Source organism: Puma concolor, chromosome E2, assembly GCF_028749965.1.
Source record: "Puma concolor isolate L17-30 chromosome E2, mPumCon1.1.hap2, whole genome shotgun sequence".
NCBI classification, from domain to species: Eukaryota; Metazoa; Chordata; class Mammalia; order Carnivora; family Felidae; genus Puma; species Puma concolor.
The window spans coordinates 15,822,836-15,848,863 of NC_141681.1; the positions used below are offsets into that span (position 1 = coordinate 15,822,836).

The following is a 26,028-nucleotide window of genomic DNA, read 5'->3' on the forward strand; positions in this document are numbered from 1 at the left end:
TCCAGAAAATACATTATCTACCAAAAAAAAAGTACTATCAGATTAACAGATGTCTCATTAATAACAAATATTACTAAAATGTGGAGCACAGAATAAATGCAAACTTAAACTTCATCATATAAGTAAGAGGGTGAGGAAAAAGTATTTTCAGACATATAGAAATGAAAATTTTTACTATCCACAGCCTTTGTTGGAAGCAATGTTAAAGATGTACTCTAATAAGAAGAACATCAAACCCAAGAGGAAACAGTGAACAAAGCCAAAATGAGCAAGGATATTAATGTGATATGTTAGTGATTACAGATAATTACTGATTATAAAATCATTATAAGAATCTGTGTGTTTAAAAACTTGTGTGATGTGACAGTACAGTGTACAGAGTGCAAACTCTAATACCAGACTAAGTCTGAATATGAACCAAAGTTCTCTCTGAAACTAAAGTATAACTTGATTAAAGAACACTTATGACATCAAAGAAATGTGATTTGTATTGTCTTTGTTGATCAACTGTTATCTTTAAAAGATGAACAAGAAAAGCGCAAAACAAGGGCTGAAAGGAGAACTGAGATTTTCAGACCAGTTTAACTTTTGTTAAAAATCTTAAGCAAAAGATACTCAGAAAAATAATCTTCATATTGCTCAGGAAAATTTTTCATGGCTAGTTTAGATAACCAACCAGAAAGTAAATGTCTTGCAAAAACTATTTCTATCTCTAAAAATCTTCTGGTAGTGGGGCGCCTGGTGGCTTAGCTAGTTGAGCATCTGACTCTTCATTTGGTCTCAGGTCATGATCCCAGGGTCATGGGATCCAGCCCCATGTTGGGCTCTGAGCTGAGCATGGAGCCTGCTTAACATTCTCTCTCTGTCTCCCTCTGCCCCTACCCCCTGCTTGTGCTAAAAAAAAAAAAAAAAAAAAAAAAAAAAAAAAAAAAAAAAAAAAGAATCTTCTTCTGATAGAAATGCTGCAAGACAGAAGAGAGATGGACAAAAGAATAAAATTGTTGTTTTGGAAACAGCTGGCCCATTAGGCCAGGAAGGGAACTAAAATCATGGGTTGGTGAAGTTGACAAATTTCTTTTGATTGCATATGGTAACAGGAGCCGTAGCACATGATTTAAGTCTTGCCCGATTTCTTTGGGTCAGGGTCGAAAACTATGCAATTCAATTATATTCTTAGGTCTATAAGTATTTAAGTGCTTCCTATATGTTCAGGTCTTTAACAATTTACAGTGAAATGTTCTTATCTAAAATCACTTCCTTCCCATCATTTTACAAGCCCTCCAACCCCTTTAGATTCCTAAAGGATGGCCACCAAGCTCACTCTTGCACTGTCTAGATAAGGAGTTCAATTTCAAACACAATGGGTCTTTCTTTGGGTTCCACTCAAAGATTTCACCAAAGGCTGTCACTTGGCAAGCAATACCTTACTTCTTTCTCACTAGAATCTCTCCTTATTATGTGTCATTTCTATTTTATTGTTAATAACTATTATTTCTCAGGCTTAGGTTATTTATTCAGGTTTACTGAAGTTACAGTATTTTCATCAGGCATTCACTCAACAAATAAATACTGGGAAATTACCCTATACCAGGCTCTATCCTAGTCAGATCATTCGTTTCTGCTCAAAACCTTCTTATGGCTTCTCATCTCATTCTAAGAAAAGCTCACGTTTTTAGTTGATCTACAAGCTCACCTTCCCTCCATCCTCCACAGTCTCTCTGACCTTCTGTCTGTTACTCTCACTCACTCCATTCCATACACTGATCTCATTCTTGCTGTTCCTCTTTACAGGAGAGTCATATTCCCACCTTAAAAACTTTGTGTTTAGTGTTCTGTCTGCCTGGACCATTCTTTCCCCAAATATCCAGATGATTCCCTCCTTCACTTCTCACTTGACTCAATTGACACCAAAGACTTCTTTGGCCTTACATTAGGTTACGTTCTCAGTCTCAATCTTTCACTCTTCTCCAACAGTATTACATATCCACACTCTGACCTCATAGTGGCCAGGATGTACTCCTCTGCCCCTAGATATTAGGCCTGACCAGATGATTTGTCTAGGTAATTGCGAAGTTAAGAGACACGGTTCAAGCAGACTTAAAATGGCTTGCACTTCCAGGCCTGGTCTCACGTACTCATGCTTTTTGCCATTGAATATAACATCATCTGGTATTACACTGATGCCAGAAAAATGCGAGACACATGAAACATACCTGAAACTCAGCCATAAAGTGCAACCAAATCTAGCCAGGATCATTTGAACATTGGAAAACCCACAGATAATGTCTGGTGTTGTGACTCACTAATTTTTAGGTGGCTTCTTATACACATTACTGTGAACATAGCAAAGAGAAACTGAAAACTGTCAACATCCAGGTGATCCTCATCTCCTTTTCTTATTTTTCTTCATAGGACTTTAAGTACTATATATTTTACTTCTTTGTGTTTTATCTATCCTCCTACATACACACACATGTACACACACATATACAAATAAAATCTCCATGAAGGAAATAATTTTTGTACATTCTGTTTATTGTTATCATCTGAGCACAAAAAAAATAGGATCTGGCACAATGCAGAATGAATAAGTAAATAAGACAAAGTCCCTGAACTCAGGACCTTACATTTTAGTGGGGAAAAAACAGTTAACAAGTATACAAACCATAATATTTAGATAGTATGAGTGTCATGAGGAAAATAGAGGAACAGAATAGAAAATATTGGAGTATAAATAGAAAGAGCAGAATAGATGATAAAAAAGTTGCCAAGAGGAGGTGTCATGTAAGCTGAGTGCTGACTAAAGAGTTCTGCATGCATCTGAGAGAAGACCATTCTAGGCAAAGGGAACTGAAAATGCAAAGACACTGAGGCAGGAGCAATATTTCCGTCCAACAAATTTCAAAAGAAACAAAGTTTAGAGTGATAGGAGATAAGAAGTAGACAAACACCTGATCCCAAAGGCTGTATAGTCTTTGGATTTCATTCTAATTATAGCTGAAAGCCTTTAGAAAGGTTTATGCAGGGAAATAATTTATTTTTAAGGCCTTTAAAGGGGCAAGAAGGGAAGCAGGGAGATGAATATGGTCATCAGGCCCAGGGGAGAGGTAGTGGCAGAATGGGTGAGGTATTTGGGATATCTTTTGAGGATAAAGCCAGTAGGATTTACTGAATAGATGTGATATATAAGAGAAAGAGAGGCATCTGGAGGATCAGGAGAGAGGAATCAAGGATGACCCCTTGTTTCTGGTTTGAGCAATTTACCAAATAGTAGTTTTGTTAATTGAGTTGTACATTTATTGATCAACTTCTCTGTACAAGGCACTGCTACACACACAATTCAGGTATCTGTTCTGAAAAACATTTATGCCTTTATGAGTTGCTAAAAAGAACCAAAAGTTTCACTGCTATCTGGATACTACTGGACTCCATGCAGACAAAAAATAACTAAATCCATGGCAGATGTTATTAGTCTTTGAATTAAAAGAATCCTGCATTTATTTGTTTGGTTTAGTTTGATGGGGGGAGCTATGTGAAAATTAAAGATCTTTACCTCGTACACCAGTTGTGTTTTTTAAAATGTGGGGGAGAGGTGCCTGGATGGCTCAGTTGGTTAAGTATTTTAGTCTTGTTTTCAGCTCAGGTTATTATCTAATGGTTCATGGGATTGAGCACCACATCAGGTTCTGCACTGACAATGTGGTACCTGCTTGGGAGTCTCTCCCTCTTCCTCTCCCTCAAAAATAAACAAACAAACATTTAAAAAATAAATTAATTAATTAAAAAGGGGAGGAGAATACATATGTGAATCAGTTTGAGTACACATTTTTAAAATTTTTAGAAGAAGAAAAAAGAGACTAACATCAGCTGTTCCCTATTTTGTGGTAGTGGGGTAGAAAGGCATTTAAGTGGAAGAATAGAGATGTGATAGGAAAGGGAGGTTTTCACAGATTTATAGATTTACACTTTGACATTTTGAGAATGTATTGGATATTTAAAAAAAAAAAAAAAGGAAAATATAATTTAAAAAAATTCTCACCTTTCCAGATTCCCCTCACAGCTAGTAGTGATCAAGTGACAGTCCTAGCAATAAGACTTATAAGTTCCTGAAGAGGGCTTCTCTTCCCTGATAAACACAAGTCTAGCAAGATGAATTTTTTCCTTAGCTATCTCTCCCTTTTTCTTACCTGGAATGTAGATATAATGCCTGCATTTTGACTAAAAACAAAACAAAACAAAAACAAATACAAAAAAACAAAGCTGCAAACTAAAGATGAAAGAATAGGAAGTTGCCAGAAAGAACCTAGGTCCTTGATGACTTCCTCAAGTAGGTGAACAGCTTGGAACTGTCTACACCTGGGCTACTTATTTTATGAGAAAATACTGGCTTAATCTATGGTAGTTTAGATAAAGTTATTTTGCTTTTTTTTTTTTTTAGATAAAATTATAATTGATAGAGTCTTGCAATCTACTTAAAGTCTGTACTATAATGCAAAGGAGGCAAACAGGTGGTCATGATGAAAGTAAATGATGTCATAAGGAACATAATGTCATTAAGGCACTTTTAAGTTAACTTCTCAGAACACTATTAACAAGTAATCATAACTCCCAAGTATCATAATTATCCATTTTGATATATGTTTGGATTGCTGGGATCCTCATATAAGTAATGTGAAAGTATTCCCCACTGATTTTTTTATCGTATATAAGTCATAGGAAGAGACTGTGAAAAGCACAGAGGAGAGGATCTAAAGAGAATTCTAGTTCTTGGTCATGTTTAACCATAACCTTTAGGTATAGTTCAGGATTTAATATAAAATTAATACTACAATTTTAAAGTATGCATCAATAAATAGACTTTTGAAAATTACAAACACTCAAGTTCTACTATTTTAACTACAAAGGGCTATTTTAAGAAGATGGTAATATATTTTATGAAAAATATATTTTAAGAATTAAGCTCGCAATATGAATTATTCTTATGTTCATGTTTCATTTACTGCTTTTAATTTCTTTTATAGGATGCTATCTTCCTAAAGCACTTGTAAGAAAAGAAAACACTTAGAGACATCCTTTCAACCATACTCTGCCTTGGAATGGAATATGTCATTCAGTGTAACATATATTTTGGCCCTTCTATATATAACACTACAGATAGAAAAAGAAACATTTTTTTTTTATTTTTTTTTATTTTTTTAATTTTTTTTTTTTTAATTTTTTTTTTTTTCAATGTTTATTTATTTTTGGGACAGAGAGAGACAGAGCATGAACGGGGGAGGGGCAGAGAGAGAGGGAGACACAGAATGGGAAACAGGCTCCAGGCTCTGAGCCATCAGCCCAGAGCCTGACGCGGGGCTCGAACTCACGGACCGTGAGATCGTGACCTGGCTGAAGTCGGACGCTTAACCGACTGCGCCACCCAGGCGCCCCTAAAGAAACATTTTTGAGAAACAGAGCTAGTGTGAAATCAAATATTGCAGTGATAATGCAGCACATTTCCTTCTAACTAAAAATAGAAATAAATTTTATTACAAAGATATTGAGTCACCTTTCTAAATTAGACTATCACATGGCCAGAATATTGTAAAAACTTCAAAACATTGAACTGATGTAGAAAAAAATTTTCAAATATTTGGATAAGAAAGTAGGATTCCTGTGCTACTCTAAAGTATACTTACTTATAACAGGTTGATCTTAACCTGTCTGTGGAATTAATTTCCATGAAACTGACCAAATAATGGCAGAAAGTTTTGAATAAGCAAAAAACTTGCTTATCCAGGAGCACAGATTATTTCTCTGCTGCAAGTAGCCATGTCAAAAGGTTACCATTTGACAATTCTGGAGAAGATTTTTATACAGTTGAAAATTAGACGTTCTACAGGTTAAGCGTCCGACCTTGGCTCAGGTCATGATCTTGCAGTTTGTGAGTTTGAGACCCGCGTCGGGCTCTGTGCTGATGAGCCTGGAGCCTGCTTCAGATTCTATGTCTCCCTCTCTCTCTCTGTCCCTCCCCCACTCGCGCTCCCTCTCTCTCTCTCTGTCCCTCCCCCACTCGCGCTCCCTCTCTCTCTCTCTCTCAAAAATAAATAAACATTTAAAAAACCTTTAAAAAAAGAACATTAAAAAAATTAGATGTTCTAAGAAGTTAATAAAACTAGGTAGTCCAATCCAGGCAGGACTGCAATCCAGGGAATCATTTAATAAAAACTTAGTGGTATAAAAAAATATAGGCAACCCAGATTTTATCTCTTACAGGTAAAGAAAGACTAAATTCAATACAAAACACTTTAAAATCTTGATTAAAAATCCCAGAAAATAGTAAAAGTTTATTAACTACGAATGAGTGTTCTTTGAACAGTGTGTTGGGGAAGATTTTTGTTTTGCTGTTTGTTTTTCTTCCTGAGCTTTGTGGTTACGAAGTTTTTCCTGGGCTGATTCAGTCACATACACAAACTTATCACCATTTTGGAAGAACAGTACAAATGCTCTAAGTAAGACTATTCAAGTGCCATTTTGATGAAGCCATTTTTAAGAAAATCCAGGTATGAGCTTTCATTCAGTGAAGTGAATAGCTACTGGGGGAAAAAAAAAACCTGCATGCCATAATTGTCATACCTATGCTGGATGACAAATCCTGAAAACAATTTCATCAATTGTAATGCAATACATACCATATTCCTCAGAAGTTCTGTATGATACATATTTGTCATACATTTCATTCTCCTAATGTGTAGTTTCTCAAATTTGGTAGAGGAATATGTAATGATGAAGAAAAAAACCAATACCGAAGAAACCTAACAACCCTGCTCCTCTGTTTCCATAAAAGTTCCAATCCATAGCCTCTGAAGCAGAATTCCATATTTACTATCAGACTCAACTTCTACACTTCAGCTTCTTAGTTTTTCATAGTTTAAAGCCAAAGAATGGCCAATATCCTTAAATCTGTAGGTGTAGGAAGCTTTCAGTCACCTCTATGAGAATACACACAAGAGATGTCACAAATTCCGAGTTAGTACTGTTTCACTACCCCGTGTGCTTAAGTCATTCCTGAGTAGTAACTGAAAGAACACAGAAAGGCGCATTAACTCTTTCAAGCCACTTGGGAACTCTATGATGTACAGCTACTGAAAGGCACTAAGTATGCCCCTAAGTGCATGACTTAACTATCTCAAGTCACTCAAGCACTAGGAAGGAAACACTTCATTGTTGTTTAACATTACCTACTAAATTTTGCTGCTTTTTAAACTGGGTCTCTGCAGTTATAGGAGTTGATACTCAAATGGAAATATATATCAAAGGAGTTACTAAGTCTCAGAAAACAATAAAACTATCAGGCAACCATGAAGCTCAACAATGTATCATCTTGATAATGAAATCTTAGATATTTGCATGTGAAATGAAACCACTGGTTTAAACTGAGTGTGACAGTGACTGTTTTAAAAACTGAAGAGATCTCTATATCAATAGCTATATCTGACATACAGTATAACATAGGAGAAATGAAATAAGTAAATATTCCATAAAGCATTGAATATATGTACAAATGTGATTAGAAGACACAGACTGTGAGATCAGATAGCCATCTTAAAATTTCAGTGCTTTGGTGGTTAAAACAGTAAGAGAAAAACAACATTGTTTTGCTTTTAGAAACCTGTTTCTAATCAACTGAGCTACTCCTATGGGGTCAAATAAAAATGATTAGCTTATTAAAAGCATAGCTTTGCTATTTAATAAGCAAAAATGATTGAAAATTCTGCTCCAGATCCTGATAATTTTAGTGTTTCTAGTTAAGCTTGCAAAATTGCATTCATTATTAGTGTCTAGATTCATTAACAATTCAATTTATAGATATTAATGCTTATAATGCATGCTTCACTTGCCAAAACTTGAAGAGAAATTGTTTCAATTAGCTTTCATGGATCATGAATCCTACCGGCTGGGTATTTTTAGACAAAAGATACAAACACATCCCCAAGCAATGCTAATGCACAGCTGGGACTCGTGTGTAAGGTCACTTGAGCTAACAGTTTAAAAGGAAAAACAGTAAATGAGTTTTACCCATATGAGCAAGACAGGAACAGTCTTCTGTTTCCAACCAAGTATTTGAAAGGCATATACACACCATAAGGAAAATGGCAACAGAATTATTTGCTTATGCAATTTCTATAAGATAAAACCACTATATAGAAATTGGCAATCTAAACTTAGCAAGCAGTATTCAGTATATAACACAATGTGAGAAGTCTCAGTGAGAGATCTTAAACTGACCCTGTGTAGAAAAGAAAGGGGATTTCTTAGAAGTCTTAAGCTTAACAGAAATGCAAATTCTATCACTTGCATAAAGGTCATGCTCTAGTGGTAGAAGAATAAAAAAACAGATTGATGTCCCAGATGAATCCAGTTGACCATCCAGACTTACAGATAACTATTAATTCTGCACTTCATCTTCCACTGCATACTACCAGCTCAAAGTTGCTCTTTATTGTTAGTGCCAAGGGGTACTCTTGGGTACAAAAGATATTCTTTGGAGGATAGCCACGTCTTCCAGGTACACTTTTCTCACACACATCTTCACGCAAATTGAGGACACTAGCCCATTCTTGCACTTTTCATTTACTGTAGTGTACTTTAGTATAGTATAGTAAAGTATAGCATAGTATTGTATCTCCATCCCCACTGTTCATAGGTTGGAATTTAGTGGAGTATCAAGAGAATTAGGTGATTTTTAACTTAAAACTAAGAGATCATTTGTCTTCAGTAAGATGCTGGCCAATGTCACATACTGATGAACAGACTGAATAATAATTCTTGGTTGCCTCCCTTCCAACCAACTCCTTAAAGGATCCCAAGAGAGAATCTTAGAAAACTTTAAAGTTAGTAGTATGAAATCAGAATAAGTTTTGAGAAGACCATGAGATTCTGGAAAAACATTTATGACATAAAGATGCAGTTGAGAAAGAGAGAGCATGAAAAGCATATATTCTTCTAAAACGAAACTGAAGTTTGGATTAAATCTTAGATATTGGTCAGAGTAACAACAAGTAACAGGCCTACAAAAAATTATTCATTGTTGCTTTTAGCCTTAATAGTGGTAGAACATCTCTCTTGATAAGTAGGAGTCTATTATAAATCATAACTGCCACAAGTATCAAGATTAAAATCTTGATTTCTGAAAAAAATGTAAATATGAACAAAAGGAAATCTGATTGCCTATATAAGGTTATAAAAACTGATGTATGAGAATGAATTAAATGATTATAGGAGCAATGTGGAAAAAAAAAGTTTAGAGAGAAAAGTGAAAAATTCAGTTTTTGATATAATAATTTGAAGGAAGGTCTAAAAGACTGAAAGAAAAAGGGCTAGGCTAAAAGCTGTATGTGCATGGGACTAAACACAAAAATTAATGATGTAACCTTTTTTTTTTTTTTTTTTTTTTTACTGAGTATGACTGCAGAAAAATATGTAAAGTGCATTTTTCACATTGCCAAATTCATGACGACCAAATGACTCTGGAAAAACTACATTTTTTAAGCCAAATAGGTTGTTTAATAAAAGAAATCACCCCAGACACACACACACACACACACACACACACACACACACAAAGGAATGACAAGGGCCATGGTCACTGATGAAATCATTAGCACCAACACATTACTATTCAGGTCCATAATTCATTCTTTAGTACTAGCGTCCACAGGGGCCTGGTTTGCTTTGCTACACTGAAAACAGAGGACAGCGGGGATCCCTGTTACAAGAATCTCACTTCCCCATTCTTTCATAAGCTTCCCCCAGCTTCTAAGTCTTCTGATTATTCTTTTGTCTCTCTGTGGCTAACCTATCACTTAACGCACTTCTCCCTCCCCGCTCCTCTCATACTTCTATAATGGATGTAAAGGTCAGTGACCCCCTCAGGAATAGTAGCTTTTTCAGCGAGGGGTGTGGTAAGGTAGTCAAGGGATTCCCATTACAATTAACAGGAGTTGAGGTTGTATTCCTTCACTGAAAATCTAACCTTAAGATGCTAAGAATTATATTTTCATATAACCTATACTACCAAAGAGCCAATATAGTTAGGCTATAACAAAGAATGTTTAGAGGATGACAACATATATCAATAACAGATGAACAGAAATCCTAAGTGGCATACATTAACATTACAGAGCAGTTTGTGAAGGTGGTTAAGTATACAGATGTTTTTGAGGAAATGTGGGGTGGTAGGGAGATACTCAATATTATTTCACCCATAAGTGCTTTTCTTATAAGGACTTCCTAGAGGCACAAAAAGGAAATTAGTTTGATATGGTATTACAAACAATAATATAAATATTATAGCCCCATGAAGGCAGGCATAACATCTTAGACTTATATACCCATGGCTACCCTAAAATAATGTCTATCACACAGTATGCCCTCAAAATTTGTTGAATTAATAGGTAAGTTATTCTTCACAATGAGGCCCAAGTTTCTTCTTATGGAAAACAAAATAACAGTAGCTTCTTTCAAGGATTGGTTGCAAGAATTAAAAGCAAGCAAGCAGATAAGATGATAACATGAGAAAGTGAAATGTGGTAACAGATATACAGCTTTCATATAAATCTAAACTTATTCCAAAATTTAAAAAAGATATCAAAGCACTTAAATGAACATCTGATAGGTAGCTGGTGTGATCAACAAGTATTTCTTCATCCTCCTCTTTCAACCTCACCCACGCACTCAGAGGATCAATGATAGTGATAATGATCTAGGGGACCAGCTAAGCAAAGTAGAGATTTGCTGGCCCTATTTGTTGGTTAGTTCTTAAAACATAAAATGGCCCTGAATTATTTAGAATATTTTCACCAGATACTACCAAAGGACTCCACCACAAACACCCCTCATTTTTTCTTCTTTACCCTCTTACAGTTTTTTGAAATTTGTTGTTCTCTCAAGCAGTACCATTGACACTTCCTGTCATTTCTTGGTAGTGACTGTCATCTTAACATATGGTCACCAAAGCTACTGCTTTTGGAAAAGAAGAATTTGACTTTATTCAAAATTTAACTAGTTCCCAAATGTTCTCAAGCCTTAGGCCTAATATTCATGAAGAGGCTGCCTGCTTAAACTATAAAAATATTCATTCCCTTGAAATGCTAACAAGTGTTTCCACAGACATTTTTCAATTAATGGTGAAATAATTCTCAAAAGTCTATATTCCTATGAGTTTTGGTGAGACATTTATTCTTGCAACTGACAATTATATTTTTAAAGTTCTTTCAGAAAAAAAAGAAGTGGGAAATCTTTCTAAAAAGTAATGTTTCATTTTTTTTTAATATCAGAAAGTTAAAAAAAAGGTTTAACATGAATGATCAACTCATCACTTTTGAAGTATATACAGAACCATTTCCTACAGGCTTAGAAGTAAAACAAATATAAATACAATCATTCTCCCCATGACTTCTACTAAAAACTAGAAATGTGTTACCATTAAAAATTATTTTAAAACAGTTTCCTTAAAAATTAACTAAATGTTTTTAAAGAAAAATAAAACATTGATATATTCAAAATATACTTCTTTAAAGAAGCTTATAATGTATCAAATATTACTAATTTCTATCAGAGAAGCAAAATATATTTTTTGGCACTTCTTAATACTTTCAATTATTTTCTTATCATAGGAACATACCTGCATCCTTACTCACTTTCTATTCTCAGCCTAGGTCTTTATATGAACTCTGCAAAATTTAAAGAAAATAAGAAGTAAAAGTCAAACTGAAATAAATAGTTACAAATATCTTTCATGGACAAGACTGTTACAAATAAATGCCAGCTTAGTTAGGACAAAGTAGTCTTTCACTTAGTCCAGTGGTTCAGACTATGTGGTCTCATGACTTCCTTTATGCTCTTAAAATTATTGAGGCTCCAAAGAATTTGTTTATGTGTTACAACAATTAATATGTACAATAATGGAAATTAAAACTAGGAACATTTTGGAGCATTTGCTTAAGTATTTTAAAACAATTAATAAATCATTACATATTTACAACACATTTTTATAAAAATATTATTTTCCCTAGTCCAGAAACACCTATATTTGTTTCCATATGAAAATTAGATTTATATCATGAGCATCAAGGGAAAGTATTGTTTCAGAAAGAAGTGCCATGTTTATTCCCAGCTCGGGGGAGTAAAGTGTGGTAAAATGTACTAGACACCAGCATGACAAACAAAGGATCTGAGAAAACAATTTTCTCACATTTGAATATGATGTTGGATTTTTGGCAAAAGATTTTCTGGTAAAATTTTATACTCCGGTAGAAAAATTATCTAATTTCTGACTGTGATCAGAATAAGCATAACATGGCTCCTACTTGCATGCATTGGTTCTGACTTAGAACTCTAAGTCATATATGGCCTCATAATTAAAACACAGCACACCTTTTGCTCAGAGTTCTTTAGTTAGGTTGACCCTTTTGTAGGATATATTTAATATTATATGTATTAATTAAAAGATGGACTGGGGTTTCCTTCAAATTAACTAAGCCTGAAGCTACTCCACAGTATCCCTGGAGACTCTGGAGAAAAAGTGGGTCCTACATAATAATAAAAAAAAGACAAAAAAAAAAAAAACCCACCTGTGATTTTTTATTAGCAATAACCTTACACTTTGCAGAAGACAACTAGCATAGACCTCTACATAAAAAGGCAAAATTTAATGAAAGAAAGGCTACTTTCTCATTTTATTTCTAGTCAAGTAAAAGCCTTAGGTCTGTCAAGTAAAGTGGTATATACCAATCTTAAATGCATGAGTTATGCACACTATTTGTAGTAACCAGAGCTGTTACTCCCTTGTGATTTACCCAAACCTAAAGTAAGTTACTGCTGTGCAGCCAGTATTACCCCATATAACATTATAGCCTACTACTACTGATTAACAAACTTGACTGATTAGATTCTCCTTGGGTGAATGCTGAAATGTGTATTTACAGAAAGCTTCCCTGGTGATACTAATGTAGCTTTTGGGTCTAAACAGTGTTACATGAGAGTTAATAGAGACATCGATTATAGCATAAATTTCCATATCAAATGAATTTTTCTTTAAAAAGAGAAATTCTATTAATAAAAGCTAAACAAACATAACTGACGACCACAATACTCCTTTTGATTTGTTTAATAATTAAGTCAAGTTCATTCTCACCTGCTTTGCAAATGTGGTTGTCTCTGGCTGCAAATCCTTTTTCATCATATCCTTTTCCTTTTCACTCAGCTCACTCTTCCTCTCAGCCTACTAGTCTCAGGGCAATCATTTTACTTTCATTTTTCTTTTTTGTTTTTAACTTATTTTGAGAGAGAGACAGAGCACAAGAAGGGGAGGGACAAAGTGGGACAGAGAGAATCCCAAGCAGGCTCTGCACTGTTAGCACAGAGCCCGATGCAGGGCTTGAACCCACAAACCATGAGATCATGACCTGAGCTGAAATCAAGAGTCGGATGCTTAACTAACTGAGCCACACAGGTACCCCACTTTCTTAGCCTTTTTAAGGATCCCTTGCCTCCCATCTCCAATCTCCTCCTCCTGTATCTATCCCTGTTTATTTCCTTCGTGCCACTAAATTGTATTGTCTATATTCCTTTTTAAAGGTTTATTTTATTTTGGAGAGGGAGAGACAGAGCACAAGCAGGGGAGGGGCAGAGAGAGAGACACACACACACAGAATCTGAAACAGGTTCCAGGCTCTGAGCTGTCAGCACAGCCTGACACAGGGCTTGAACCCACGGACGGGGAGATCATGACCTGAGCCGAAGTTGGCGGCTCAACCGACTGAGCCATCCAGGTGTATTGTCTGTATTTTTACTCACTGTTAGTCTCTCCCCACTAGACTTTGTCTTTCTTTTCACCATAATAACCCTAATGCCTAGAACATTTGGTAGAGGGTGGGCTATATTAGTCAGGGATTTTGAGGGCAAGCAATAGACATCAACCCATTTAATTAAACAGATAGGCTACCCAGTCAGAAACAAAGCCCAAAAAGCATGCTGCAGAACCAGTCTGGTGAGAAAACCGCCATCTTTGGCTCTGGATGTCTGCGCAGCTGATACCACCAAAATGGAGTTTAGTGACATAAGGGTTGCTATGCCTGGAAAGTAGATGTTGCTTTACTCACTGCTTCTGCTGCCATAACCCATCGTTAAAAAAAATTCTAGACCTTCACCAGGCAGATCTGATCCAAAATTCTTTCTGTTTAGCAGAGCTTAGGTTATAGGCCTGCACTCCTTGTAAGAAGGTTGAGAATATAAGCATTTTTAGCTTCTACAGTGGCAGGTGAACTTGGCCTTATACAGAGGAGTCCCCAAATATAAGAAAAAGGCTCACCTTCTAGGAGGCCAAAATGAAGATAAATGTCTCCATTTAAACAGACTCTCAAATATTTCTTAAATAAACCATAAACTATATTGAAAGATATTATTAGAGTTTTAAGTAAGTATATGTAATGATAAATTTTCTAGTATTTAACTGCTATCAATTACTCCTTCTTCTAATTCTGGTTTCTTCCTTACAGACTTGAAAAAAGTCTGTGTTTCCAAGCAGCTCTTGAATTTCTTTAACCACGATGTGAGAGACCATGTCAGGTACATTACAGATTCCCCTTAGATGAAGGACTTGTTGCCTGGCTGTTGGAAAAGTGGTCAGCCATCAACTTTAAGCTACATAGCTTTTCAACATAAAAAATATCAGGTACTGCTAGATAAAGTATTCAGCGTTTGGTGCTCTTTTAATTTTGCTTTAAAATTTCAGTGAACACAGACCAAAAAAGTTTGAGGGTAATACATAATTAAGCAACAAATACTCTCAAAAGTGTTAAAATTTGAACTCTTCGGGGCCTTTTATTTAAGAAATGCAAAGAAACTGATGGAATATTGATATTCTCAACCAAAAATTAAACAGAAATCTAAAAATATCACCCAGAAACCACTTTATAGTTCTATTTTTAAATGACTACATAGAAGTCTGGATTATAAAATGCTTAAATTATATTTTTGTTCTTCTTTCCCAGTACCTTCCCCTCACCCCCAAAATCCTTGGTTTTAAATAAGCAGGATATAACACTGAATTTACCTCACAGCTATGGTGTCTAATTATCATTTTCAGAGCATAGGTAGGAAAATGCAATTGAGAAATAGTTTGCCCCAAGGAACATTTCAGGTTGTAAAGCACTGAATCAACAAAAGCAGGAACTCTGAACTTTACCTTCCTACTAACAGATTCTAGGTTGTACCCTGAAGAAAAATAAGTACCTAAGCATCCTGTGCTGAAAAAATTATTTTGTTTAGAAAATAAGTTAAACCCGCTTCATGCAAAAGCAGGTTTTTTAGTGTGACCTTAAGTTACAAAGAGGAAGCCACTCCCTTATTAAGACATATCCAACTATGGAAATAATGTGGAGTTCCAAAATTAGTAACAGTTTTATTATTACCACAGTATGGAAATAAATTCTGTTCTTTTGCCCTGTTACTCAATCTGGTTAATTATACATGTAAAACAAAGTTATTCCTGGCAACTCCAAAGCCAAAATTCTAACTGTTACATTGTTAGGTTTAGAAAAGAGAGAATTCTGGTAAAGAAAAAAAAAAAAAAGTCCTGCATAATATATATGTTATATTTTACTGACTCAATGTAATCCAACAATGGCTAACACTGAACACCCTAGTTTTCTCACATTTTTACTAGTCAGACAACCTACATGATATGAGGCACACTGACTTTAGTTTCTAACAATGGCAGCATTCAAAATGCTAGAAGAGGGACAGGAAAAAGAATAAATTCAGAAAGTACTCCATATTAAGCCTCCATGAGCAACATTATATTTGGGGGATTTACTTAGGCAATGAAACACAACCAACAATTTACTGCACAGCTGTATAATTATAATAACAATGCACAGATGTCAGGCTGTATTAAAAAAAATCAGTTATACCTCTCTACAGGAAATACCCTTTAAACAGATTGAAAGTAAAAGGATAGAAAAAGATATATCATTCACACAGAAGCCATAAGACATCTGGAGCTGCTATATTAATGGTAGACAAAGTAGGTTTTAAAGCCAAAATATTACTAGAGATGAATAAAAACATTTAATAATGGTAGAAATGTCAATCCATTGGGAACATTTAATAATTATAAACATACATGCTCCTAACAACAAAGCCACAAAGTTCGTGAGTAAAAAAACTGACAGAACGATGGGAGAAATAGACAATTAAAAAAGAGTGTTTGGAGACTTCAATACCTCATTTTCAGTAAGAGAGAGAACACCTACATAAACAATGACAAGGAAATATAAGACCTGAATAACACTACCAACTAACACGGCCTAACAGACATCTATAAGACATTCCATCCAACAACAGAGCATACGTATTCTTCTCAAGTACACATGGAACATGCTCTAGTACAGGCCATACATTAGAGCATAAAGTAACTCAATGAATTTAAAATGACTGAATCATACAGAGTGGATTGAAATTAGAAACCAGTAATGGAAGGAAATTTTGAGTAATTCACAAATATGCAAAAAATAACAACACAGTTAAATAGTCAATTAATCAAAGATGAAATAACAAAGGAGATTAGAAAATACTTTTAGATGAATGATAAGAAAACCAAAAAAAGAAAAAATATGGGACAATTATGGGGTGCAGCTAAAGCAATGCTAACAAAGAAATTTACAGCTATACCATGATATGAAAACAACCTAAGTGTCCATCAATAGATGAATAGATAAAGATGACGAGGTATATATATACACAATGGAATATTACTCAGTCATAAAAAAGAATGAAATCTTGTCATTAAAGCATGTAACAACTTAGATGGACCTGGAGGGTATGATGCTAAGCAAAATAAGTAAGACAGAGGAATACAAATACCATATGATTTCATTTACAAGTGGAATATAAAAAACAAATAAATGAACCAAGAAACAAAATCAAAATAGATTTATAAATACGGAAAACTGATGGTTGCCATCAGTTAGGGGATGGGAAATAGGTGAAAAGAATCGAGAGATACAAACTTCAGTTGTAAAGTGAGTAAGTAAGCCAGGAGGATGAGAATACAGCAAAGGGAATATAGTCAATAACACTAATGACTTTGTATGGTGGCAGATGGTAATCACACTTATCATAGTAAGCCCAATAGTGCATAGAATTCTCAAATCGCTATGTTGTACACCAGAAATTAATATAACATTGTATGTCAATTATACTTCAATAAAAAAAGTTTATAGCTATAATGCCTCCATTAAAAAAGATCTTAAATTGGGGCGCCTGGGTGGCGCAGTTGGTTAAACGTCCGACTTCAGCCAGGTCACGATCTCGCGGTCCGCGAGTTCGAGCCCCGCATCAGGCTCTGGGCTGATGGCCCAGAGCCTGGAGCCTGTTTCCAATTCTGTGTCTCCCTCTCTCTCTGCCCCTCCCCCGTTCATGCTCTGTCTCTCTCTGTCCCAAAAATAAATAAACGTTGAAAAAAAAATTAAAAAAAAAATTAATAAAAAAAAAAAGATCTTAAATCAATAGATCAACTTTCTATATTAAAATACTAGAAATACTATAAAAAAGAAGAGGAAACTAGAAAACTGAATCCAGCACTACATAGGAAGGATTACATATGATGCCCAGTTTATTTATATATTTATCACATATATACCATAGATATATATATATAGGTCATATGTATATCATATCAATGTAGGAATGGCTCAATATCCCAAAATCAATTTATGTAATACACAAATTGCACAGTATCAATAGAAGGGGGAAAAATCACACAACTGTCTAAATAGAAAGAGAAAAAGCATTTGTTAAAAGCCAACATCCAGGGGCGCCTGGGTGGCGCAGTCGGTTAAGCGTCCGACTTCAGCCAGGTCACGATCTCGCGGTCCATGAGTTCGAGCCCCGCGTCGGGCTCTGGGCTGATGGCTCAGAGCCTGGAGCCTGTTTCCGATTCTGTGTCTCCCTCTCTCTCTGCCCCTCCCCCGTTCATGCTCTGTCTCTCTCTGTCCCAAAAATAAATAAAAAACGTTGAAAAAAAAATTAAAAAAAAAAAAAAGCCAACATCCTTTCATGAATAAAAAAAAAAAACATTCAACAAACTATGAATAGAAGGGAACTTACTCATCCTGATAAAAAGAATCCAAGAAAAACGCACAGTTAACATCATACATAATGGTATGAGTGATTGAATGCATTCTCCCTAATCAAACAAGGATGTCCACTCTAACTACTTGCATTTAACACTCCTAGAAGCTGCAGCCAGGGTAATTAATCAGGAAAAGAAGAAGCACCCAGATTGAAAGCAAAAAGGTAAATGTATCCCTATTTGTAGAGGATATAATCTTGTATATAGAAAATTCTAAGATAAAAAAATCTATTAGATCTTAAAAACCAGTTCAGTGAGATAAATATACAAAAATCTATTATATAATATATACAATTCTAATAAATGTAAAATGAAAAATCCAAAAATGAAATTAATATGATTCCATGTATAATATCAGCAAAAAGAATAAAATACTTTGAAATAAAGAATTTAAAACATACAGTGAAAGCATAAAACACTGTCAAAAAAAACTAGAGAAGTCCTAAATAAATGCAAACACATCCCACATTAGTGGACTGAAGAACTCAACGTGAAGATGACAATTCTTCCCAAATAGGTCTGTAGATTCAACTCAATGCGTATCAAAATATTGGCTGCTTTTTCCCATAAAATGGAAAGCTAACCCAAAAACTCACAAGGAAATGCAAAAGATGTAGAATAGCCAAAAATATCTTTAAAAAGAACAAAATTGGATGATTCATACCTCCAAATTCACAACCTAACACAAAGCTACAGTAATAAAGATAATGCGGTACTGTCATAAGGATAGATGTATAGATTTATTGAAAAAATTTAAGCATCCATAAATCAATCTTTATGTTTATGGTCAATAGACTTTTTTTTTTTTTTTTTTTTTTTTTTACAAAAGGGCCAAGACAATTCAATGGGGGGTAAAACAGTCTTTTCAGCAAAGAGTGCTAAAACAACTAGATATCCAGAAGAATGCAGTTGGACCCCTTTATCACACCATATTCAAAACTAATTACAGATAGGTCATAGTTCTAAATATAAGAACTCTAAAATTCCTAGAAAAAAAATTTGGGGATAAAACTCTGTGATCTTGGGTTGAGCAATGGTTTCTTAGATATGACACCAAAAGTACATAGGACCAAAAAAAAAAAAAGTATTTTGAGATTCTTCAAAATTTATAAATTTTATGCTTCAAAAGTCGCTATCAAGAAAATGAAAACACAATTCCACAGAAAAGGGGAAAATACTTGCAAGCCAAATATCTGATAAAAGACTTACAAGCAGAATATATTAAAAAAATTCTTATAACTCAATAATAAAAAGATAAATACCTCAACTTTAAAAATGAGATCTCAGTAGACATTTTCCCAAAGAAGATATACAAATGGCTAGCAAACACATAAAAAGATGCTCAACATTCTTAGCCATCAAAGAAATGCAAATCAAAAACACCATGAGATAGCACTTCACATCCATTAGTATTAGTATCATTGGCTGGTATCCATTAAAAAAAAAGGAAAATCGGGGCGCCTGGGTGGCGCAGTCGGTTAAGCATCCGACTTCAGCCAGGTCACGATCTCGCGGTCCGTGAGTTCGAGCCCTGCGTCAGGCTCTGGGCTGATGGCTCAGACCCTGGAGCCTGTTTCCGATTCTGTGTCTCCCTCTCTCTCTGCCCCTCCCCCGTTCATGCTCTGTCTCTCTCTGTCCCAAAAAAAAAAAAAAAAAAAAAAGTTGAAAAAAAAATTAAAAAAAAAGGAAAATAAATTCTGGCAAGAATGTGGGTAACTAGAACACCTATACATTGCTGGTGGGAATATAAAATGCGGCAGTTGCTTTGGAAAATAGTCTGGCAGTGCCTAAAAGGATGTATGACTCAGCAATTGCACTCCTAAGTATAAATCCAAGAGAAATGAAAAAAATATGTCCACACTAAACCTTCTACATGAATGTTCATAGCAAATTATTAATAGCCAAAAAATAGAAAAACACCCAAATGCCCATGAACTGATGGATAAATAAAATGTGATACACGCAATGATATGTTACTTGATATATATTCTTGCGAAGGGCATGATTGTATTGTGCATTTGCTTTCTGTTTTGTTTCATTTTGTTTTTTTATAAAGATTTACTATAGTATCAATGTGGATAATTGATGGGGTTAGGGAGAATATTGAGAATGGAGAAAGGAAGATCATTAGGAGACTTGTTGCTATAATCCACTGGAATGGATAATGCCTGAAAACAAGGGCAGTAGCAGGTGCGATAAAGAGGGGATACATTTGGGACATACTAAGAGTCTAGAATTATTAGGCCTAGCTAATAACGAAGGAGAAAGGAAAAGGCAAAGGGAGAAGTCGTGGTAAGCTCCTACTTCTGAGAACTCCACTCTAGCATCACTTTCTCCAAGAAGCTTTTCCTAAATCTACAATTTGCATAGTATGTCCCTTTCTGTATTACATTACAAATGCATATGACACACTTCTACTGTTATATTCACTACATTATAATGTAATTCTCTGTTCCTGTGTCTGTCTCTTTAATTAGTATCTGTAATTAAGGGCAAGGACCTTATAATGTCCTTGTAGTTCTATACTCCAGAACTTAGGACCTGCCCAGAACATTAAAAAGGGGAAAAAAAAAAAAAAAAGAAAGAAAAGAAAAAAGTTCTTGAATTAAAGAATGAATGCAGAAGGTCCCACCAACTAGGATAGACTATGAGAAGGGAAGTAGGCTTAGTTTAGGAAAGGGCCATGTTAGGGTAAGATAATAATGTCAGTTTTTCCTATGTGTCTATGACACAACCAAATACAATTGGGCAGAAAGTTGTAGATCAAGACAGGGACTTGGAATAGCGTTAGTATCAGGACATAAAAAGCACAGGCAATAACTAAACTCTTGTACACATGGGCCAGACTGTCATAAAATTGAAGAGCCAGATAAAAACAGAATCTTGAACAAGGAAACAATGGCTTTGAATGACACACTGGACCAGATGGACTTAACAGATATATTCAGAACATTTCATCCTAAAGCAGCAGAATATACATTCTTCTCCAGTGCAGTCTATTCTCCAGAATAGACCATATTCTGGGACATAAATCAGCCCTAAGTAAATCCAAAAAGATCGAGATCATACTGTGCATATTTTCAGACCACAACGCTGTGAAACTCGAAATCAACCACAAGAAAAATTTGGAAAGGTAACAAATACTTGGAGACTGAAGAACATCCTACTAAAGAATGAATGGGCTAACCAAGAAGTTAAAGAGGAAATTTAAAAGTGTATGGAAGTCAATGAAAATGATAACACCACAACCCAAAACCTCTGGGACGCAGCAAAGGTGGTCATAAGAGAAAAGTATATAGCAATCCAGGCCTTCCTAAAGAAGGAAGAATGTCGTCAGATACACAACCTAACTTTATGCCTTAAGGAGCTGGAAAAAGAACAGCAAATAAAACCCCAAACCAGCAGACGACAGCAATTAATAAAGATTAGAGCAGAAATTAATGCTATTGAAACCAAAAACAAACTAGAACAGATCAATGAAACCAGAAGCTGGTTCTTGGAAAGAATTAACAAAATTGATAAACCACTAGCCAGTTTGATCAAAAAGAAAAGGACCCAAATAAATAAAATCAAGAATGAAAGAGGAGAGATCACAACCAACACAGCACAAATAATAAGAGAATATTATCTGCAATTATATGCCAATAAAATGGGCAATCTGGAAGAAATGGACTAATTGCTAGAAACATATACACTACGAAAACTGAAACAGGAATAAACAGAAATTTTGAACAGACCTATAACCAGTAAGGAAATCGAATTAGTAATAAAAAATCTGCCAAAAAACAAGAGTCCAGGGCCAGATGACTTTCCAGGGGAATTCTACCAAACATTTAAGGAAGAGTTAACACCCATCCTCTTGAAACTGTTCCATAAAATAGAAATGGAAGGAAAACTTCCAAACTCTTTCTATGAAGCCAGCATTACCTTGATTCCAAAACCAGAGACCCCACTAAAAAGGAGATTATAGACCAATTTCCCCCACTAAAAAGGAGATTATAGACCAATAGACATGGATGCAAAAATCTTCAACAAGATATTAGCCAACCGGCTCCAACAATACATTAAAAACATTACTCACCACGACCAAGTGGGACTTATACTTGGGAAGCAGGGCTGGTTCAATATCCACAAAAAAATTAACGTGATTCATCACATCAATAAAAGAAAGGACAAGAACATATGATCCTCTCAATAGATGCAGAGAAAGCATTTGACAAAATTCAGCATCCTTTCTTGATAAAAACCCTCAAGAAAGTAGGGATAGAAGGAGCATACCTCAAGATCATAAAAGCCATATATAAACGACCCAACGCTAGTATCATCCTCAATGGGGAAAAACTGAGAGCTTTCCCCCTAAGGTCAGGAACAAGACAGGTATGTCCACTCTCGTCAATGTTATTCAACATAGTATTGGAAGTCTCAACCTCTGCAATCAGACAACACAAAGAAATAAAAGGCATCCAAATCAGCCAGGAGGAGGTCAAACTTTCATTCTTCACAGATGACATGATACTCTATATGGAAAACCCCAAAGATTCCACCAAAAAACTGCTACAACTGAATTCAGCAAAGTTGCGGGATATAAAATCAACACACAGAAATCGATTGCATTCCTATACACCAACAGTGAAGCGACAGAAAGAGAAATCAAGGAATTGATCCCATTTACAGTTGCACCAAAAACCATAAAATACCTAGGAATAAATCTAACCAAAGAGGTGAAAAATCTATACACTGAAAACTATAGAAAGCTTATGAAAGAAATTGAAGAAGAAACAAAAAAATGGAAAAAGATACCATGTTCCTGGATAGAAAGAACAAATATTGTTAAAATGTCGACACTACCCAAAGCAATCTACATATTCAGTGCAATACCTATCAAAATAACACCAGCATTCTTCACATAGCTAGAACAAATAATCCTAAAATTTGTATGGAACCAGAAAAGACCCCAAATAGACAAAGCGATCTTGAAGAAGAAAACCAAAGCTGGAGGCATCACAATCCCAGACTTCAAGCTATACTTACTATAAAGCTTTAATCATCAAGACAGTATGGTATTGGCACAAAAACAGACACTCAGATCAATAGAACAGAATAGAGAACTCAGAAATGGACCCACAAACGTATGGCCAACTCATCTTCGACAAAGCAGGAAAGAATATCCAATGGAATAAAGACAGTCTCTTCAGCAAATGGTGATGGGAAAACTGGACAGTGCCATGCAGAAGAATGAACCTGGACCACTTTCTTACACCATACACAAAAATAAACTCAAAATGGATGAAAGACCTCAATGTAAGACAGGAAGCCATCAAAATCCTAGAGAAGAAAGCAGGCAACAACCTCTTTGACCTCAGCAGCAGCAAGCTCTTACTCAACACACCTCCCGAGACAAGGGACACAAAAGCAAAAATGAACTATTGGGACCTCATCAAAATAAAAAGCTTCTGCACAGCAAAGGAAACAATCAGCAAAACTAAAAGACAACTGACAGAATGGGAGAAGATATTTGCAAATGACATATCAGATAAAGGGTTAGCATCCAAAATCCATAGAGAATTTACCAAACTCAACACCCTAAAAACAAATAACCCAGTGAAGAAATGGGCAAAAGACATGAATAGACACTTCTCCAAAGAAGATATCCAGATGGCCAACTGACGCATGAAAAAATGCTCAACATCACTCATCATCAGGGAAATACAAATCAAAACCACAATGAGATACCACCTGACACCTGTCAGAATGTCTAACATTAACAAGTCAGGCAACAACAGATGTTGGCAAGGATGTGGAGAATGAAGATCTCTTTTGCACTGCTGGTGGGAATGCAAAGTGATGCAGCCACTCTGGAAAACAATACAGAGGTTCCTCAAAAAATTAAAAATAGAACTACCCTATGACCTAGCAAGGCACTACTAGGTATTTATCAAAGGGATACAGGTGTGCTGTTTCGAAGGGACACGTGCACCCCTATGTTTATAGCAGCACTATTGACAATAGCCAAAGTATGGAAAGAGCCCAAATGTCCATCAATGGATGTATGTATGTATGTATGTATATATATATATATATATATATATATATATATATATATATATATACACACACATATATATACACACACAATGTTATATTACTCGGCAATCAGAAAGAATGAAATCTTGCCGTTTGCAACTACGTGGATGGATGGATCTGGAGGGTATTATGCTAAGTGAAATTAGTCAGAGAAAGACAAAAATCATATGACTTCACTCATGTGAGGACTTTAAGACACAAAACAGATGAACATAAGGGAAGGGAAAGAAAAATATATAAAAACAGGGAGGGGGACAAAACAAAAGAGATTCATAAATATGAGGAACAAACTGAGGGTTGCTGGAGCAGTTGTGGGAGTGGGGATGGGCTAAATGGGTAAGGGGCATTAAGGAATCTACTCCTGAAGTTACTGTTGCACCATATGCTAACTAATTTGGATGTAAATTTTTAAAAATAAAAAATAAAATAAAAAAAACAGAATCTTGGAAATGTACATTTAGGAAGGGGCAGAGTAACTGGAGTTCACAAAAGGAGTCTGAGGAGGGATTAGAGAGGAAGAAGGAAATATCGCAAAAATGACATCAAGAAAGTGTCAGAGGAGATAATCAAGAGGTTGTGACTACGGGCTGACCCTCTGGTTGGACCTGGGCAATCAGATGGTCATCACCTCCTTCCCAGTCCTTGGAATGTATGAACTGCCTACCATTCTTGTAGTGGGAACTGTTCCAAGGACATAGGCTTCCAAGGGAAAGGTGATGAGACCACCTGGACTGAACTGTGTCTGAGCCCAGTTATGGCCTCTATATAATTTTAAGTCTCTGGTGGGTAGGTGTGAAGGTCTACCCATCTTGTGACTGCTCAAGAAGAGGCCCATGAGTAAATTTCCTTGCTTATTAAAACTGCCACCTACCAATCTGGTGTGGTCTTCCTACTTCTTTGGTCTCTTCCTGCCCTTCTCTTAAGGTGGCCAGTTTCAGATCATACCCAGAAAGCTCCAGAGTTTGTGAACCAACAGAAATGAATTTCAAAAGGGACAAAAATGTATTTACTAGATTTGGCAAAAGGTATTTGCTAGTTTTGGCATTACTGGTTTCAGGAAAAACCATCCTGCAGTTGAAGAAGAACAAATGACAGAGGAGGAAATGGAAACAGATGGGAAGGATAAAGGTTGGATAGTAACTAGAGGATGGTACAGGGTCAAAGCTAAACTTTATATTACCTTTTTTTTAAAATTGAGAATTCTGAATTATGCATATTTACTTAGAAAAAGAAGTCGATAGAGATGCTAAGGGGAAAATGGGGATAAATTGATAAAGGCAATCATGGAAAAGATTGAAGGGGATGAAAGCACAGTTTCAGACATGACGGATAGATGAGGATATGGTTTCTAAAATGCAGGGGAGAAAGGAGGGGTTAATAGGAGATAAGGGAATTCTCTCCTGACTGCCTTCACTTTCTTGGTGAAGTAAGAGGTAAGGTCACATGCTAAAAAGTAATATGGAAATAGTAAGAAAGAAGCCCTGAGGATAGTGGCAGACTTAAAGGAACTGTTGAAAGAATGGAAGAGGAAAGCTGAACTAGAAACACAGAGCAAAAGTGCCATGTGATACAAGTGGGTCCAAATGAGGTTGAAATCCAAAAATCTAAACTAAGAATAGCAGTCTTCAAGATTCTATCATTTTTCCCTCCAACCATACAGCATAAAAGAGTAAAAGTTAAATAAAATGTAAATGGGAGAAGAAATCAGTACAAAAATTCACCAAGATGTACACTTCAGATTTATTTACTAAAATATAAATTGTATC

General features: G+C 35.5%; 1 protein-coding gene across 1 annotated transcript in view; it reads right to left on the reverse strand.

The window, feature by feature from the left end:
* Positions 1-26,028, reverse strand: part of LOC147573400 (uncharacterized) — a 179,200-nt gene that overhangs the window by 137,169 nt on the left and 16,003 nt on the right. The gene's annotated exons all lie outside the window — the stretch shown is intronic.